The 18,694-nt window shown below is 37.3% G+C and overlaps 1 long non-coding RNA gene across 3 annotated transcripts in view; it reads left to right on the top strand.

The window, feature by feature from the left end:
• The window catches only part of LOC309636891, a 410,385-nt gene that overhangs the window by 362,176 nt on the left and 29,515 nt on the right, over positions 1 to 18,694 (top strand). The window lies entirely within an intron of this gene.

The raw sequence follows: 18,694 nt of genomic DNA, 5'->3' as shown, positions 1-18,694 counted from the left end.
TTATTGCCCATATTAAGTGGTCTGGCTACTCTTCACCTTATGCTTATCATTCAAAGAAGGTTGCATAAAATTTCCTGTGCCAAGCATGCAAAAGTTAATTAATAAAACACATGAAGCTTTGCACACATAAATCCAACATACCAGAATTATGCAATTTTCAATATGCAGAATATGTTCCTTACATCCCATTTTTTGGAAAAAATCATTCTTGGCCTAAAAAGCAATGCAAATAGATATCTTAAATTTGCAAATACTTGCTTGGTACTAACACTAGATTTATTTAATGCCATGACTTAAACATATTTTTAATAGATTCCCAACATAAAAAAGACAGTGAAAGAGTTTGGCCTGCTCAAATAAAATGATAAATAAATATAGCAACTAATAATAGGAAGAAATATGACATACATAATGGTAAGCTGGAAAGTAATTGTAGAAGTTTATGGTTATTGGGCTGAATCTAATATGATATTAAATCTCTACTGGCATTTCAAGAGCTGTCCTAATTAATCAATTGGTAATTGCAGCTATGATTACTGGCCGTGATTATGATTAATTGCCAATTTTGATTGATCTTCCAATAATTCTGGCATGTTCTTTAATATAGAATCTCAGCTGCATTAAGTAGCATTTGGGAAGCAGAGTTATTAAAAGCAAATAATCAAACCCTTCACTCTCATTATGGATCTGTCCTCAGGGGACAGGATTTGTGATGGTGGAATCATGGATAGATTCACAGTAGGGGAAAGCCAAGAGAGGACAACATTATGTCAGAGATTATTTTAATAAAATAGACTTATTGTGGAGATGGAGTGTACATTTTATAATGATTCATTTACTTCAGGCATACATCCATTACACCCCCTACTAGTTGAGCCGTCTTTCATTATAACAGTATGATCTCTTTAGCCCAGCCCAATCACTACTTTTTTCAGTTCTATGGACAGTGAAAATAAATATCTCTGTGTTTTTCCAAGTGTCACATAACAAAATGGTTCATTGTTTAGTTCTTAGGTGAGTACCATGAACCCAGGGTCACAAGCAGGGGAAATATTCCTGGGTCTACATCATAAGTGAGAAAGCCTTCAAAGTCATTTTCTCTAATATGTCATTAACCTGGTGTCAGATGGAGGTGCACAGCCATAGTAACAGGGAGCAGTGGCACTTCTGTGGCCTCACAGGGTGACTTGTTCCCATGAGGGCTCCCCAAACCACAAATAGAACTCTTCTTCGAAGAGCCTCATAACTTCAGGGTAAAGCAGTGATCTCAGGAAGGTGAGCTTATCAGAAGATACTGAAAACCAGACTCATTTTCAGTGAATAAGGAAAGAACCATAACAAATGCACCACAAGGGCAGAGTACCTGTCTTTTATGCTCTGCTGCAGACTGAGTACTTTTAAAGTACCTACACCAGGGTGGAGATCCAATAAATAACAAATGAATGAACACTTGTACACACCCCTAAGCGTTGAGACTTGGCATGTATTAAAAATTGACTCAATATACACATTTATATATTGCATTGCTTAACATTATATTGCATTATATAGATTTAACCCTCCTAACAGCCCTGTGAGGGAGGCACTATTACTAACACTTATTTAGAAATGTGGAAACTTCACATTAGAAAAAAATGTAAGTTATAGACTTAAATCCACATAATTAATAATTGACAGTTGAACAAATGGCTTATGCTAAGCTCCAAAGCTCATGCTTTGACTATTATGATATTCTGCTTGATTTTCAGAAAAAATCCAGAAGGCTAATGGTATTTTCTGTATTTAAAAAACAACAAAGTTACCAGAGTTGATAGCAGAATTTGGACTTGAACCCATCAGTCTGTTGCCGAAGCCCTTTCCTTCACCCCATCTTTACTCTATGTATTCACTTCCCCAAAGTGAACACGGTGCCCAGAGGGGATGAACTTCTTCCAGCTTTGCATGAGGCCACCCTCATTCCTAACTCTGTGGTTGGTATATGGACTTGTATTAGTTTCCTATCACTACTGTGACAAAATACCACAAACTTAGTGACTTGAAACAACACAAATGTATCATCTTACCGTTCTAGAGGTTTTAAGTTCAAGATCAGTCTCATTCGTCTAACACAAAGATGTCAACAGGGCTGCAGGAGAATCTGTTTCCCTGACTTGGCCAGCTTCTAGAGGCCATGTGCATTCCTTGGCTTGTGGCCATTTACTCCATCTTCAAAGGCAGCAGCCTCATGTTGTCACATCTTCTTCACTGACTGCTTCTGTCTTCACATCACCTCCTTTGACTCTGACTCTCCTGCCTCCTTTTATAAGGAGGCTTGTGATTACATTGAGCTCACCCAGATAATCCAGGGTAATCTTCCCATCGCAAGATCCTTAATTTAATCACATCTGCAAAATCTCTTTTGCCACGTACAGTGTGACATTATAGGATCTGGGTATTTGAACATAGACATCTTTGGGGAGCCATTATTCAGCTACTACAGAGTTGTGTATGGTCTCATCTGGAATGTCTTTGCTCTTCCCTGGTTCTTTCCCTTCAATTTACCTAAAGCACACCCATCTTCCCACTCCTGGGATTGGATTAATAATTTGCTCATAATCTATAAAAGAAAAAGAACCATAGTTCAGATGTTTTTCATGACAGCGTTGTTTATGCTTGACAAATTTTGGAAGCCACATCAATATCATTTAATTAGAGACTATGGAGTTCTTGAAATATATGAAAGTAATGATGGAAGATGAAGATTTGCTTACATTTTAAGTAAAAGAAGCAGAATATAAAATAGCGCCAGCCTTGTAATATTTATGCATTTGAATAAGTCTAGAAGAAAATATAGGAACATGAATTTAATTTACAAGAAATTATGTGTACTTTTATTTAACTTTCTGCAGTATTGTTATCTTATTTTCAGGTTCCCATCTCCTCCATGTGACTTCCACTAAACATCAGCTTCCACCGATATTCTGTCTTTTCTAAATTATGCTTTATAAAGTATATCTGAAAATTTAGCTCACCTACAGTATTGCATGCAGGAATCATTTCTACCCAACTTGAATGTATGTTTTGGATTCCCAAACCACTTAGCATATAACTGAACATTCAACAAAAGGTCTATAAATTACATCAAATTCAACAAATTTCATGGAATGTGTACTATGCAGTGTCACCAGGTGTTTTTCTTTGCTTGGACTAGAACAATTTATGTCTGTCTTTCTGTGGGAATTACTAAGAGTGCTTCTTTCACTCACACAAGTATCCTGATCTGAATGATAAATTATGTAGTTGCCCTAAATGCGTAGCAAGTGTCATGGGTTAGTCTTGGTAATAACAGTAAACCATGGTTCCTAATCTCAACAAAGGAGCACTAGAAAGTTTGAGACAGTGTGGCAGGCAGAATAATGGTTCCCCACCCCAGCAATGCCCACATCTTAATCTGGTGAACCTGTGAATATGTTACACTACATAGCATAGAGGAATTAATGTTGCAGATGGGATTAGGCTGCTAGTCAGTTGACCTTAGAATAAGAGGATTATGGTGGATGATCTGGGTGTGTTCGATGTAATCACAAGGGTCCTTCAATGGGGAAGAGAGGTAGAAAAGAATAAGAGGGACATATGACTATGGAAGAGAGACACAGAGAGATGCAACATCACTGGCTTTGAAGATGAAGGAAGGGCTCCAAGAGCCAAGGAATACAGGTGGCCTCTAGGAGTGGAGAAGGCAAGGGAATAGATTCTCCCTGGAGCCTCTGGAGGAAACGCAACTCTGCCAACACTTTGCTTTTAGCCCAGTGATATCTACAGTAAACTTCTGACCTCTGGAATTGAAAGATAATACATTAGTGCTGTTTTAAGCCACAAAATTTGTCATAATTTGTTACAGCAACAATAGAAAATTGGTACAAACTTACAATTCTGCCTGGACTGGAGTACAGGGGGGCAGAAGTGCAGTAGTCCTAGGAAAGGGAACCAGCCTGTGTTGAGTAGTGGACTTGCGACTGCCCTGAATGCCCTCAGGGGAACCTGGAGCCCAGCAGGTGATGGAGCTGCAGGCCACAGCAAGAACGCGCACACAGACGGGCTCAATGGGCCAGGTTCACCAGTCAGAGGGTAGACGCACCTTTTCCTTGCCTACTCCTTCATCATTTTAGCATTAAAAAACTGTCAATTTTTTAAAAACTACTATTTCTTTTCTCAGTGAGATGACTGGCTATAATGGTGAGCAACTCTCGTCGTCTGCTCAGGACTAAGGGGTTCCCTTGGGTGAGGGATTTTCAGGTCTAAAATCAGGACGGTCCCAGGGAAACTGGAGTCTTTGCTCACGTTACATATGGCATCATATTTCACTTACTCCATAAAAGAGCTTTAAGTAAGAATGTTTAGCATAAAAAGGAATAAAAAATAGTAGAAAAGAACAAAAACAGTATTCAATTATTAAAGCTTGAAAACTTTGGTTCATGATATTAAAGCATATAATGTGATACTCTTAGGCCTTCCCATAAAGACAGAAGCTACATATCTCAATCTTGAGAAATAATGTCACATTTAAAATTTTTGTGGATTGCCTTAATCTAACAGAGGACACAAGAAAGAAATGAGCCAAAGCAGCTCTTTTAAATCATGAAGCCGTAGAATTATATAATTGAAAGGACTCTAGATTTGTCAAAATGCATTTCTGAGAGGACTTAGTGCTTGTGAGATGCCTGAGACCATATTCAGGAGCAGGAGGGGGGCTGAGTGAGGTCTTTACCCTCCACTCCCACTTGGACAAGAGCAATCTACAGTACTTATTTCACATTTGCAAAAGGGTTCTTTGCTTGAAATATAATAGAGACCACTGTTTTTATCCAAACCCATTGTTACAAATGAGGAAACAAAGTACCAGAGAGAGAAAAGATTTGTCCAAAGTCACACAGCAAGTTACAACCTAAGGCTCCTGGCCAGACCCAGTTTCCTTTCTATGCACACCTAGAATTGCCTTAGGAATACATGGAAAGACTATCTTGTCTGAGGTCTGAATAGTAAAAACAGATACCAACCACCTACTGATCCAGAAGGTTGGAAGTTCCACAGTGTTTATTATTTTATGAAATCATAATATCATTAAATGTTAGAACCAGAGGGGATCATTTTCCAACTCTCATTTTATAATTAGAATCCATGGAGGTTAAGTGAGATTTTCTGAGGTCACTCAACTAATTAATGGCAACATCAATCCTGGATGGAATTCCAAGGGAATTCCGTTATACCACAGTCCTTCCCTTTGGTGCCAGTTGTTTTTGTTCTTGTACGATTATTCAAGTCCAGCCTTTTCTTTCGACAATAACTGTAATAAATATTGACAGGATACAGTATTCAAGTAGTAAAGCTTTAATTGCTAAATAATTAAGAACTTATCAAAGGGAAAAAGTAAGGACTAAATTTACTTACCAAATCAAGTCAATCTGCAAGAGTCCTCAAAGACATCCGACGATTTCAGAAAGAACCAGTCTAGTCCAAAAGCTGCTTTGACTTAGGACAACATTTTCTCTGAATAGAAACAGCACCAAGTTTAGTTCACTTCCTAGGGAGGTAAGAGCTATACTATTCAGGATAACAGGAGAGAGATGTCATATATGCTGTGTGTCTGATCAAAGTACTTACTTGGGTATGGTTGTGGCTGGAGATAAAAATTGAGACGGCTACTTCTTTAGGTAAGAGGAGCCACAGTGGAGGAAGCAACTTCCACACACTGAGCAGGCTTTTCATCTTGAACTTTCCCAGATATGCCAACAGTCTTCTTCTTGAGTAAGGGGATCTGGACTCTTTGATCTCCATCCTACAAGATAGGTCATCTATTTTCTCAGTGAACTTGATCAGTACTCAAAAGGAATGAGTGCTTCAAATAAGAAAAAGAAAGAGACTGACATTGACATTCGGAAGGTCTTGTGCTGTGTACTTTACATCTCAGTCAACACACATAACACCCTAAGGCATAGATTTTTGTATTAGATTCTTTCTGTTGCAAGTGACAGAATCATAACGCAAACCATGTTAAGCATATACAGGAATTGAGGGTCTCATGCAGCTGAGAATTCTGGGAGTGTTAACAGGCCTTAGGAAATGTATCTTAAATGCTGTCCTTTCTGCCTCTCTCTGCCTCTCCTTCCCATCTCTTTCTCTTAATGTGGTAGCATTACCCCATGTTGCACTGCAGTGGGGATAGAATTGGCAACTTGGACTTCTGGGCTTAAATCATTGGAGAAGCTCAGAGGATGCTGGTTACCCTGGCTTAGGTCACGTGAGCATCCTTGAACCAATCTTTGTGGCCAAGGAGGTGGATACCAAGATCGGTCAAATCTACATCACATGAGCAATCTTATAACAAAGGGCTGGAAGAGAACTGGAATGGACAGGCCCATGGAGGTCATGTTAAGTGGGGGAAGAGCAGCTCCCCAAAGAAAGAGGAATTCTGTTAAACAGAAGAGAGAAGAGGACTACTGATCTAGCCAATGTGAAGAAGTGATTATTAGTGTGTAATTTTCCCCATGTAGAAATGAGTAAATGAAGTATCTGAGAGGTTTAGTTATGCTTTTAAAGTTTGCACAACTACTATGTACGTGATAGATGAGAATCAGAGCCCAGTTTTATATGATTCTAAAACCTGTACTCTTTCTAGTGTAGGACCTGGGCCACTACAGTATTCATAGACCCTTGAAAGGGATAGCTTTTCTTAAACATTAGAATTAGTATACTTAATTTCATAACAGAACTAAAAGTTGCACCATGGAGTTGTAGAGATGATTATTTGGGGAATATAAAATGTCTGCTTCTCTGGAAATTGTTTAGCAAGGAGCATGGCTTTCATTGTATTTTAAAATATTTTACAAGGGACATCGTAATCTTTTAAGGCCATTAGAGGAGTATTTTAGTGGCTTAAAATGGTTTTTCACATAGTTTGAAGATTTTTCTCACCTACATAGCTCATCATCAAAAAATTACTATCTTAACTGTTCAGATGGGATAAGACAAATCTTTCCTACCTATACAATGCTAATAGGATTTCAGATTGGTCCACCTTTTCAGCATGGAGAAAGTTGGCCAGAGGAATCAAAATCCTAAAAAATATTTTATAATCAGACAGGTACATAAATTTGGTTTCACAAGGATTCTTCAAAGTGTTAGAGATAGTAGAGGGCATAAAAAACGTTCCAAACATTAAATTTTAGAGGACTGGCTCAATAAATTATGACAATGATAATACCTAACATTTGTTGAACCCAAGCAGTGTGCTAAATATTGTGCATACTATTCAAGGCACTTTTTAATCTCATTTCATTCTCACAATCAACAACCTACAAATTAGATGTTATCATTATCTTCCTGTTGAGCAAAAAAAAAAGAAAAAAGAAAAAAGAAGAACCAGCAAACTATGATTTGGAGCTGCTCATTAGCAGAGCCTAGACTCATATCCAGGTTGAACTGACTCCAAAACTCATGCTCTTAACCACTATGCAGTGTTCTTATGTATCTATTCAATGGAAAAATATTCTGTGATTAAAAGAAAAAGAAAAAATATAGATTTATATAAACACTAAAAGGTATTTGTGAAAGTTGTTAGGTTAAAAATGAAGGTACTAACTGAGAATGCATATTCAGACCCTCATTTTCTATTTTAATTAATGTTTATTTTTATGAATTTATATACACTAAATTGTTAAGCATTACTATCTTTATGTAATGAGTACAGGGCATTTTTACATTCCTGATTTTATTTTTCTGTAATGAAGTAATTATTTACCATAAGCATGAAATACTTTCTTAATAATAAGAGTAAATCATTTATTTCTATTTTGGAAAAGAAAAGAAATAAGTGTTCTGTCCATCATTTTTCAACTCATTCTGTCTACCTTGATAATTCGTTTTATCAGATACTCTAGTCATTGAGATTTAGAGCATTTGCTATTTGTTTCCAGACCTTACCAACAGGAAAGATTTTATATGTAGAATCCTAGGTACCTAGTTAACAAGATAACAAAATAGAATTCCTAAAGCAGAAGATTCCAGCTTATAACTGAATCTTAATGCTTCTACTTGGGAAACATCAGCAAGAGCTAAAAATAATTTTCCAAAAATGAGTTAATCAAATATTTTTCAACCTCCAGAAACATTCAGGATTCATTCGACTCTGGCAAATTATTAGCCTTCCTGCTTAATCTTCTGCTGAATTCATATCTTGCTAATCCTGTGCTGTTCCGTGAATGATTACAAAGCTCTGACTCACTAATGCTCCAATACAAAAAAATAATAATAATTATTCCTTTGAACAAGAGTACTTTTGAAAAATTATAAAATATTCCTCTGCATTTTAAAAATGGAGGAAAGACTATAAAACTAAAATTATTTAAAAATTTAAAAATGGTTTTAATTGGATTATTTACTAAATTATGAGACAATTTTGAAGAGTTTTCTGTCTTTTCTGTTTCTGAAATTATAAAGAGAAGTTCTGAGTTGTTTCCAACCTCCTTCTTCTAACTGCAGTAGTACTAGGAAGACCAAACAAGGGTCAGAATGTCATCCAAACTTAACACTTTCCATTGACAGACAACTAATAGATAGAAAAACATGTTTTTTTCATGATATAAGAAAAATTTCAAACAAGATGTGTAAATGAAGTATGGGTCTTGGATTTTACAGTGACACTCCACAACACCCATCCTCCGTGACTTCAGTCCATTTTTCTCCTTCCTGATATTGCAAGTCCGCAGGGATTCTTGCCCCAAATCCTTGAATAACAAAGTAGCTTTTAAAATGCTCTTGAAGTTGTTGGCCTAGTTGTTAAATCTGCTGCCATCATTTGGTGACAAGTGAAGAGGAGAACAAAGGCATTCATAGCTCTTAAAGCTCAAATTCTAATTATATTTATGAAGGGGCTGAAAAATCCCCTCTGCTTTTTCTTTGACACCAGTGCAATTCCCCAATACCAATGTACATAATACATGTCTTTTCTCTTACAGAAGTATCAGTGCTCCACCAGAAAACCAACAGATTTGTGGTTTTTGAGACTTGTGGTTTTTGAGATTTACTTTGAGATTTGTGGTCAAATTTGAGATATACTGATGTAAGAAAAGGAATGTACAACAGACTGAGTCAACAACTTCTGATAAGATGGAAGTAAGAATGAGGTTAGGGTCAGTAGATTACAACTTTCAAACCTGAAGGTTTCTCTGCTTTGTGATTTCCTGTCCACCAAAGTTCCTCTCAACTCTTGAATTGCCTACCATAGACATTTCTTTACTATCTAGAAATTTCCTGACCTCACATATGCAGCACTGGGAAAACAGTTTCATTGCATCAAGGTATTTGTAATAGAGCTAGAGCATAATCAAACCACTGAATATCAAATCTGAAAGGAAGTTTGGTGTTTACCCCATTTTAGAAATGCCAAAACCTATAAATACAAGTATTTCTCCCAATCTTTGATAAATTCAGGACTAAAACAAACATCTCCTGATCTCAACCCCACCATCCTCTTTTTGCCTCCTTCTTGTTCAGTTGATACATAACATGTTAATAGTCAACATAATGATACATGTTATATAATAGCTTATCAATTTGGAAATCCTAACTAAATACAACTGGCACCCAATAAAATCTAGTCTTTGTGTAGAGTCAATTTGAAGGAAGAACAATCCTGTAGATAACTATAGCTGAATGATTCTAATGTTTACCTGGTCTTTGGAGAATATGGCTAAAGGTGGTTGGCTGGGGAGATGTAGGTTGTTGGTGGTTATGGGCAAAAAGAAGGAGAGAAGACATTTTTAAGCAGTGGTTCTCAGTTGTGGAAAATTTGTCCCCTCAGCAAATATTTGGCAATGACTGTAGACACTTTTATTGTTACGACCGGAGGGCTGCTACTGGCATCTGGTAGGGAGAGGCCCGGGATGCTTCTGAGAATCCTTACGATGCACATAACAGCCCCCTTCCTGCAACAAAGGATGATCTAGTCCGAAGTGTTAATAATGCCAAATTTGAGAAACCCTGTTCCTAAGTATATTTTTAAAAACCCTCTCTCCCCATTTCTCTGCATATCCACCCTTGGGCTTCCACAACTTTTCTTCCCTTTACTTTCAATTCCCATCACCGATTCTCTTAATGCTAAAAAGGACTCTTTTCTCTTATTCCTCTTTCTTTCAGCTTTCTATGTATTTTGATTTGAATCTTTATCTTCATATTCCATTTCTGTTTTTTCTTCCTTGTGTATTATAAAATTCCCTAAACAATAGTACCAAAACCAAAATCCTTTTAGAAGGACAAAGATAAAATTATCTTCAGAAGGCAAAAGGGAGGGGAGAGAAAGTTGTGGATATTTACACATTCATCACATTTATCACTTTATTATGTCTGCAAGTTTACACACATCATACACGTCTTAAAAGACCAGACTAAAATGAGAAATCTCCATGTTTTCTTATCTCAACTCCTGAATATGGCAAGGAAATTCCACACTTATCCCAGAATTTCCCAGTTTATAGAAGAAAGGAGTTTTCCTTGTGTATGTCACAGAAACCAGAATGTGAAAAGAAAGCAAGTGAGTGCAGGCAGGATCTACATGGGCATTTTAGACTAGATGTGAGGATGAGATGTCCAAGACTGAACGGTGGGGACATTTCATTGGTTCCTAAGGTAACCTTTCACTGAGCTAGCTCCACGCCCAACCCCACGTGGATTAGGATCACAGGTTATCATTAGGAATTATAAACTCCTTGATCCTATATTATCATGTAACATGAAAATAGATAAAGAAGGAAATTTTATAAATTGATGCAAATGGATAATTGAAGGGAGAAATTAGACTTTATTTCAAGAAGATAGGCATGGGTTCTTTGCTGTTATCAGCTGCAATACAAAAACCTATGAAACAAAGATCTGAAAGTATTTATGAATCATATGGGCCTACCAACAGTTGAGCATTTCATCTGGCTATTTTAATATTCCATAGAAAATGTACCATAGAAAGCTTGGTTCATTCAGTAAAATGAACCAGGAAGAAGGATATGAATGAGTTCACTGCCTTTACACTTGCTAACCTTTTAATATATCAAAGATTCCAAAGTATACATTTATAATATGCTGATTATAATTCTAGATGTCAGGGCTTCTCTTTTTTTCTCTTATTATTCTTAATAGAAATTTTGGAATCAAGAATTCTAGAATAAATTATGGATTATTGAATTGTGAGTATATAAGTGCAGAAACCTATTTTTGAAAAGCCCTCCATAAACAAATTAAATATTAGTTAGATTATAATGGAATGTTTAGTAAGCCGTTATACATTTAATTGATTATTTTGCAGACATTAAAAAATCATGTTTTTTGAAGTATTTTAAACAACATGGGAAAAAGCAGCATAAAAATTATCTGATTATAATTTTATTAGAAATAAACAAATATTATATTTTTAGAAAGAGAACTTTTATAAAAACTCCAAAATAGTAACTTTATGGTTATTTGTATGATTATGAATAATTTTCACTTTTTCTTTATTTCTATATTTCCAAACTTTTTCTGCAGTGAAATGACTTTACTGTTAAGTAAGGGAGAAAAAAATGAATGCTAGTTTTAAAAGGGTTCTATAGAGAAATTTTTCTTTTTCTTTATCTAATGCATTGCTAAAAGCATTTCCATATCAGTTCCATCCACTCTATCTTGGAAAACAGGGAGGAAAATGCATCTGTAATAAATGAAGGCAGCAAACAACGAAATGTGGCCAAATCCATAAATCCCTTTGCTTAGCAAAGCAACTTTTGCTGCTGCAAGAGTTGGAATCAATTACTGTAGACTTTCATATTGTAATGTTGGGAGAGTCTCAACTTCTGGAGTTGGAGCTTGGGAACAAGTCACTTGTACTGGGCAGAGGGGCTCAGAAAAAAAGACCCATTAGATCAGAAATGACTTCATTTCACGAATCATTATGCTATTACCCTGTGCTTGAAGATAAGCAGTTTAGGCACTGTCATGATTTAGCTGTCTCTTGAGACCCTGTGGTCTAATTAGCGTGGCTCTCAAAAATCTCAGCTCAGCTCAGTCCTCATTGGGCCTATAGGAAAGGAAGGCATGTTTTTCTCTACCGTCAGCATTCTGTTAGTTTCTCTAGTCCTGTGCTATATACCCTGTTACTAACGGGAATTTATTTTTGACTCAGAAAGCTCAATGGGTAGGAATTTGGCCAAGATAATGATATCTCCCCAAGAGTCAAGTCATTAGCACAACTTTCTAATGCTCAGGATCCACAGACAGACCATATCTGGTGTTTTACTTTTGCTAAACTTTATTTGCATTGCTATTGCAAAGCAGCATACACAGCTTGTCATCAAGGTCTTATCAAAATCCGTTCACTGCAGAAGTCATCTGTTTATTTGAATTATGAGAAATGTCCCTTCTAATAGTAACTGTCTTTCTTTGGACCTAGGGAAACGGTTAAGCATATAAAGCCTACAAAGAACTGCTTGTAATGACCCAACCTACATAGGTGACTAAGACAGCCATGTAGACAAACTCTTACGCCTTATGGCCTGCTAGAAATCTCCACTTGCATGCTTCATACACAAGTTAAATTGACATGCTAAACATTGAAATCTTTTTTTTCTTCTTCCGTTTTTTGTTTTCATTGTATTGTGGTAAGAACACTTCACATGAGATCTACTCTCTTCACAAAATTTTAAGTGCACAATACAGTATTGTTAATTTCAGGCACAGTGTTGTACAGATCTCTAGAACTTACTCATGTTATATAACTGAACCTTTATGCCCATTGATTAGCATTTCCCCAGGGACTCTTGTTTTTTTTTTAAATAAATTTATTTATTTTATTTATTTATTTTTGGCTGCTGTGTTGGGTCTTCGTTGCTGTGCGGGCTTTCTCTAGTTGCGGTGAACGGGGGCTACTCTTCGTTGCGTTGCGTGGGCTTCTCATTGCTGTGGCTTCTCTTGTTGTGGAGCACGGGCTCTAGGCGCTCAGGCTTCAGTACTTGTGGCACGTGGGCTCAGTAGTTGTGGCTTGTGGGGTCTAGAGCACAGGCTTAGTAATTGTGGCGCACGGGCTTAGTTGCTCCGCGGCATGTGGGATGTTCCTGTACCAGGGCTTGAACCCGTGTCCCCTGCATTGGCAGGCGGATTCTTAACCACTGCGCCACCAGGGAAGCCCCCCACAGTGAGCTCTTGATCTCCTATTCTGGTATTTTACCCATCCCAGTGAAAGTTCTTTATTATCACTCAAGAAAGAGACTTTGAAATTCTTGACAACTTCCCTTTTGTAAACACCTACATCTCATGTATCAGCAAGGCTTTTTGATTCTACCTCCAAAACAGATCTAATGGCTTTCTATTTTTTTCCATCTCCACTTTCATCCTCTTGGTTCATTCCACCATAGTAGCCTCTATATAATTGGACATGCATTCTGTCTCCATTCTGACTGTTCCCATGCAGCAGCCAAAGTGCTTCTTATAAATCACGGTACAGATTCAACCATTCCCTTGGCAAAAACGTCTCCTCACTGCATGTAGATTAAAACCCAGATTCTTTACTACATGGGCCATTGTGTCTTCATCTTTACTTCATTTTAAAATTTCCCCATTGCCACTCTCCCCTCTACATTCCACTTTCCAGTCACCTTCAGACACAGCAATGTTTTTCCAGCATTAAAGCTCTTTTCCATGTAAGTTCATGCCACTAAATTTTTCCTGGCTAAACATTTTCCTTTTCTTGACATCACAGCCAAAATGTTACTTTCTAGACACAGTCTCTACTAAGTAAATACTTTTCCAAGTTGCAGATTGGAGGGCAAACTTAGGATGGAGCTGTAGAGGAGGTTCCTTTTAGATTTGCATGAGCAAAATCAGGAGCTGCAACAGACACGAAGCCTCCCTGGAGTTCCTGCAGTAGCTAACCCAGTTTCCAATACTCCAACACCAGAGATATGGCTTTGATAAGTTCTTGGACTCATTATCCTACCAGGGAAGTTCAAATGTGACTCGTCTTGGTGTTCATAATAATTTGTAATTCTTTTTATGCCATAAATCAAATTTGGTGGCTTAAGAAAAGTATAAATTTTGGATACAAAGCATGGGTTATTTTTATAATGTTCTTATTTTTACAAAAGTGGGGTGAATGTTTTTTCTTTTATCTTTATTGGAGTATAATTGCTTTACAATGTTGTGTTACTTTCTGCTGTACAACAAACTGAATCAGCTATATGTATACATATATCCCCATATCCCCTCCCTCTTGGGCCTCCCTCCCACCCTCCCTATCCCACCCCTCTAGGTCATCACAAAGCATTAAGCTGATCTCCCTCTGCTATGCAGCAGCTTCGCACTAGCCTAGAGTCTGTCATACAGCGTGAAGTAAGTCAGAATGAGAAAAACAAATACCGTATGCTAAAGCACGTATATGGAATCTAAAAAAACGCTACTGATGAACCCAGTGGCAGGGAAGAAATAAAGACGCAGATGTAGAGAATGGACTTGAAGACACAACGGGGGGGAGGGAAGCTGAGATGAAGTGAGAGAGTAGCGCTGACATACATACATTACAAAATGTAAAATGGATGGCTAGTGAGTGTTGTTTTTATGGCTCAGCTACTACATTTAAGCACAGGAATATAGATTGTGCTTTAGCACCTGCTGAAATCCAGGCTTGATGTTATCTAATATTTGATTCATTGTCATAAGTCACCCTCATCCAAGAAGCTCCTTTGAGTTATACAACCTGCAGAGATAAAGCCCACGTGATCATGGTGTATGATCCTTTCAATGTGTTGTTGGATTCTGTTTGCTAGTATTTTGTTGAGGATTTTTGCATCTATATTCATCAGTGATATTGGTCTGCAATTTTCTTTTTTTGTAATATCTTTGCCTGGTTTTGGTATCAGGGTGATGGTGGCCTCATAGAATGAGTTTGGGAGTGTTCCTTCCTCCGCAATTTTTTGGAAGAGTTTGAGAAGGATGGGTGTTAGCTCTTCTCTAAATGTTTGATAGAATTCACCTGTGAAGCCATCTGGTCCTGGACTTTTGTTTGTTGGAAGATTTTTAATCACAGTTTCAATTTCATTACTTCTGATTGATCTGTTCATATTTTCTATTTCTTCCTGGTTCAGTTTTGGAAGGTTATACCTTTCTAAGAATTTGTCCATTTCTTCCAGGTTGTCCACTTTATTGGCATAGAGTTGCTTGTAGTAGTCTCTTAGGATGCTTTGTATTTCTGCGGTGTCTGTTGTAACGTCTCCTTTTTCATTTCTAATTTTATTGATGTGAGTCCTCTCCCTCTTTTTCTTGATGAGTCTGGCTAAAGGTTTCTCAATTTTGTTTATCTTCTCAAAGAACAGCTTTTAGTTTTATTGATCTTTGCTATTGTTTTCTTTGTTTCTATTTCCTTTATTTCTGCTCTGATCTTTATGATTTCTTTCCTTCTGCTAACTTTGGGTTTTGTTTGTTCTTCTTTCTCTAGTTCCTTTTGGTGTAAGGTTAGATTGTGTATTTGAGATTTTTCTTGTTTCTTGAGGTAGGCTTGTATAGCTATAAACTTCCCTCTTACAACTGTTTTTGCGGCATCCCATAGGTTTTGGATCATCGTGTTTTCATTGTCATTTGTCTCTAGGTATTTTTTGATTTCCTCTTTGATTTCTTCAGTGATCTCTTGGTTATTTAGTAACTTATTGTTTAGCCTCCATGTGTTTGTGGTTTTTTTGTTTTTTCCCCTGTAATTCATTTCTAATCTCATAGCGTTGTGGTCAGAAAAGATGCTTGATATGATTTCAATTTTCTTAAATTTACTGAGGCTTGATTTGTGACCCAAGATGTGACCTATCCTGGAGAATGTTCCGTGCGCACTTGAGAAGGAAGTGTAATCTGCTGTTTTTGGATGGAATGTCCTATAAATATCAATTAAATCTATCTGGTCTCTTGTGTCATTTGAAGCTTCTGTTTCCTTATTTATTTTCATTTTGGATGATCTGTCCATTGGTGTAAGTGAGGTGTTAAAGTCCCCCACTATTATTTTGTTACTGTCGATTTCCTCTTTTATAGCTGTTAGCAGTTGCCTTATGTATTGAGGTGCTCCTATGTTGGGTGCATATATATTTATAATTGTTATATCTTCTTGGATTGGTCCCTTGATCATTATGTAGTGTCCTTCGTTGTCTCTTGTAACATTCTTTCTTTTAAAGTCTATTTTATCTGATATGAGTATTGCTACTCCAGCTTTATTTTGATTTCCATTTGCATGGAATATCTTTATCCATCCCCTCACTTTCAGTCTGAATGTGTCCCTAGGTCTGAAGTGGGTCTAGACAGCATATATATGGGTCTTGTTTTTATATCCGTTCAGCAAGTCTGTGTCCATTGGTTGGAGCATTTAATCCATTCACGTTTAAGGTAATTATCGATATGTATGTTCCTATGACCATTTTCTTAATTGTTTTGGGTTTGTTTTTGTAGGTCCTTTTCTTCTCTTGTGTTTCCCACTTAGAGAAGTTCCTTTAGCATTTGTTGTAGAGCTGGTTTGGTGGTGCTGAATTCTCTTAGCTTTTGCTTGTCTCTAAAGCTTTTGATTTCTCCATCAAATCTAAATGAGATCCTTGCCAGGTAGAGTAATCTTGGTTGTAGGTTCTTCCCTTTCATCACTTTAAGTATATCATGCCACTCCCTTCTGGCTTGTAGAGTTTCTGCTGAGAAATCAGCTGTTAACCTTATGGGAGTTCCCTTGTATGCTATTTGTCATTTTTCCTTTGCTGCTTTTAATAATTTTTCTTTGTCTTTAATTTTTGTGAATTTGATTACTATGTGTCTCGGCGTGTTTCTCCCTGGGTTTTTCCTCTATGGGACTCTGCACTTCCTGGACTCGGGTGGCTATTTCCTTTCCCATGTTAGGGAAGTTTTCGACTCTAATCTCTTCAAATATTTTCTCTGGCCCTTTCTCTCTCTCTTCTCCTTCTGGGACCCCTATAATGTGAATGTTGTTGTGTTTAATGTTGTCCCAGAGGTCTCTTAGGCTCTCTTCATTTCTTTTCATTCTTTTTTCTTTTTTTTTTTTTAAAGGTTGAAAGAACATTACTTTTTTTTTTTTTTTATGGCTGTGTTGGGTCTTCGTTTCTGTGCGAGAGCTTTCTCTAGTTGCAGCAAGTGGGGGCCACTCTTCATCGTGGTGTGCGGGCCTCTCAATATCACGGCCTCTCTTGTTGCGGAGCACAGGCTCCAGACGTGCAGGCTCAGTAATTGTGGCTCACGGGCCTAGTTGCTCCACGGCATGTGGGATCTTCCCAGACCCGGGCTCGAACCCGTGTCCCCTGCATTGGCAGGCAGATTCTCCACCACTGTGCCACCAGGGAAGCCTTCATTCTTTTTTCTTTATTCTGTTCCGCAGCAGTGAATTCCACCATTCTGTCTTCCAGGTCACTTATCCGTTCTTCTGCCTCAGTTATTCTGCTATTGATTCCTTCTAGTGTAGTTTTCATTTCAGTTATTGTATTGTTCATCTCTGTTTGTTTGTTCTTTAATTCTTCTAGGTCTTTGTTAAACGTTTCTTGCATCTTCTTGATCTTTGCCTCCATTCTTTTTCCGAGGTCCTGGATCATCTTCACTGTCATTATTCTGAATTCTTTTTCTGGAAGGTTGCCTATCTCCACTTCATTTAGTTGTTTTTCTGGGGTTTTATCTTGTTCCTTCATCTGGTACATAGCCCTCTGCCTTTTCATGTTGTCTCTCTTTCTGTGAATGTGGTTTTTGTTCCACAGGCTGCAGGACTGTAGTTCTTCTTGCTTCTGCTGTCTGCCCTCTCTCCTCTGGTGTTTCTTAATGATGTTGTTCAGTTTAGTTTCTTAATAATTTCCTTGGTTCTATACTAACATTCCTCCTGTTGATTGTTCTCTTATTTTAATTATGCCTCATTCTAAGCAGCACTTCTGGGAGTGGGCTGAAGTTTTCACTGCAGTATATTACAGGTGAAAATAATTTTTAAAATCCCATTCGTGTAAAATTCCTGCCATTTGCACTTTGGCAGGGGTAGGTGGGTAGGGCCTTATTGATACTAGAAAAGTTACATTTCTTTGATGTAGGTGTTGATGGCCAACTGTAGTATGTTAGCAAGTAAAAATGATGGTAGCTAACATGTATTGGACACCTACTGCATGCAGAGACTTGGTTAGGTGCTTTATGTTCATTCTTTCGTTTAATTCTCACAACAACACTCTGAAGCATATGTTATTAATATGTCCATTGGACATACATGGAAACAGAAGGCCAGAGAATCTCAACATTGCATCCAAAGACATGCGTAGTCAAGAAATGATAAGAAAGGAGGACTCTTCTGACTCCACAGCCCATGCTTTTAACCACTCTGCTATGTTTCCTGTCAAGTTAAAGGAAACCTTAATCCATCACAAAAGTAGGAAAAGAAAAACACACCTATTATTCCAATCTTTTTCTTGCTTATAAGTACCAGGGATTTTAAAAAAAATGATTTTGTTTTTTAGGGATTAAACATTTAAGAATAGAAAGTGTTGCAATGTTCAAGGCTAAAGAGAAACTTGGAAAACGTTATGTTCAAAAGAACATAACTTTGGAATCACAGGGTACTGATTTTGAATGCTGTGTTTCTATAAATTTGATGACACTGGGCATCTACTTAAACTCTTTGAGTTTCATTTCCTACCTCTATAGG

This window comes from Balaenoptera physalus (assembly GCF_965194825.1).
Source record: "Balaenoptera physalus genome assembly, chromosome: 10".
Classification (NCBI taxonomy): domain Eukaryota; kingdom Metazoa; phylum Chordata; class Mammalia; order Artiodactyla; family Balaenopteridae; genus Balaenoptera; species Balaenoptera physalus.
This window is presented reverse-complemented; position numbering and strand designations above follow the sequence as displayed.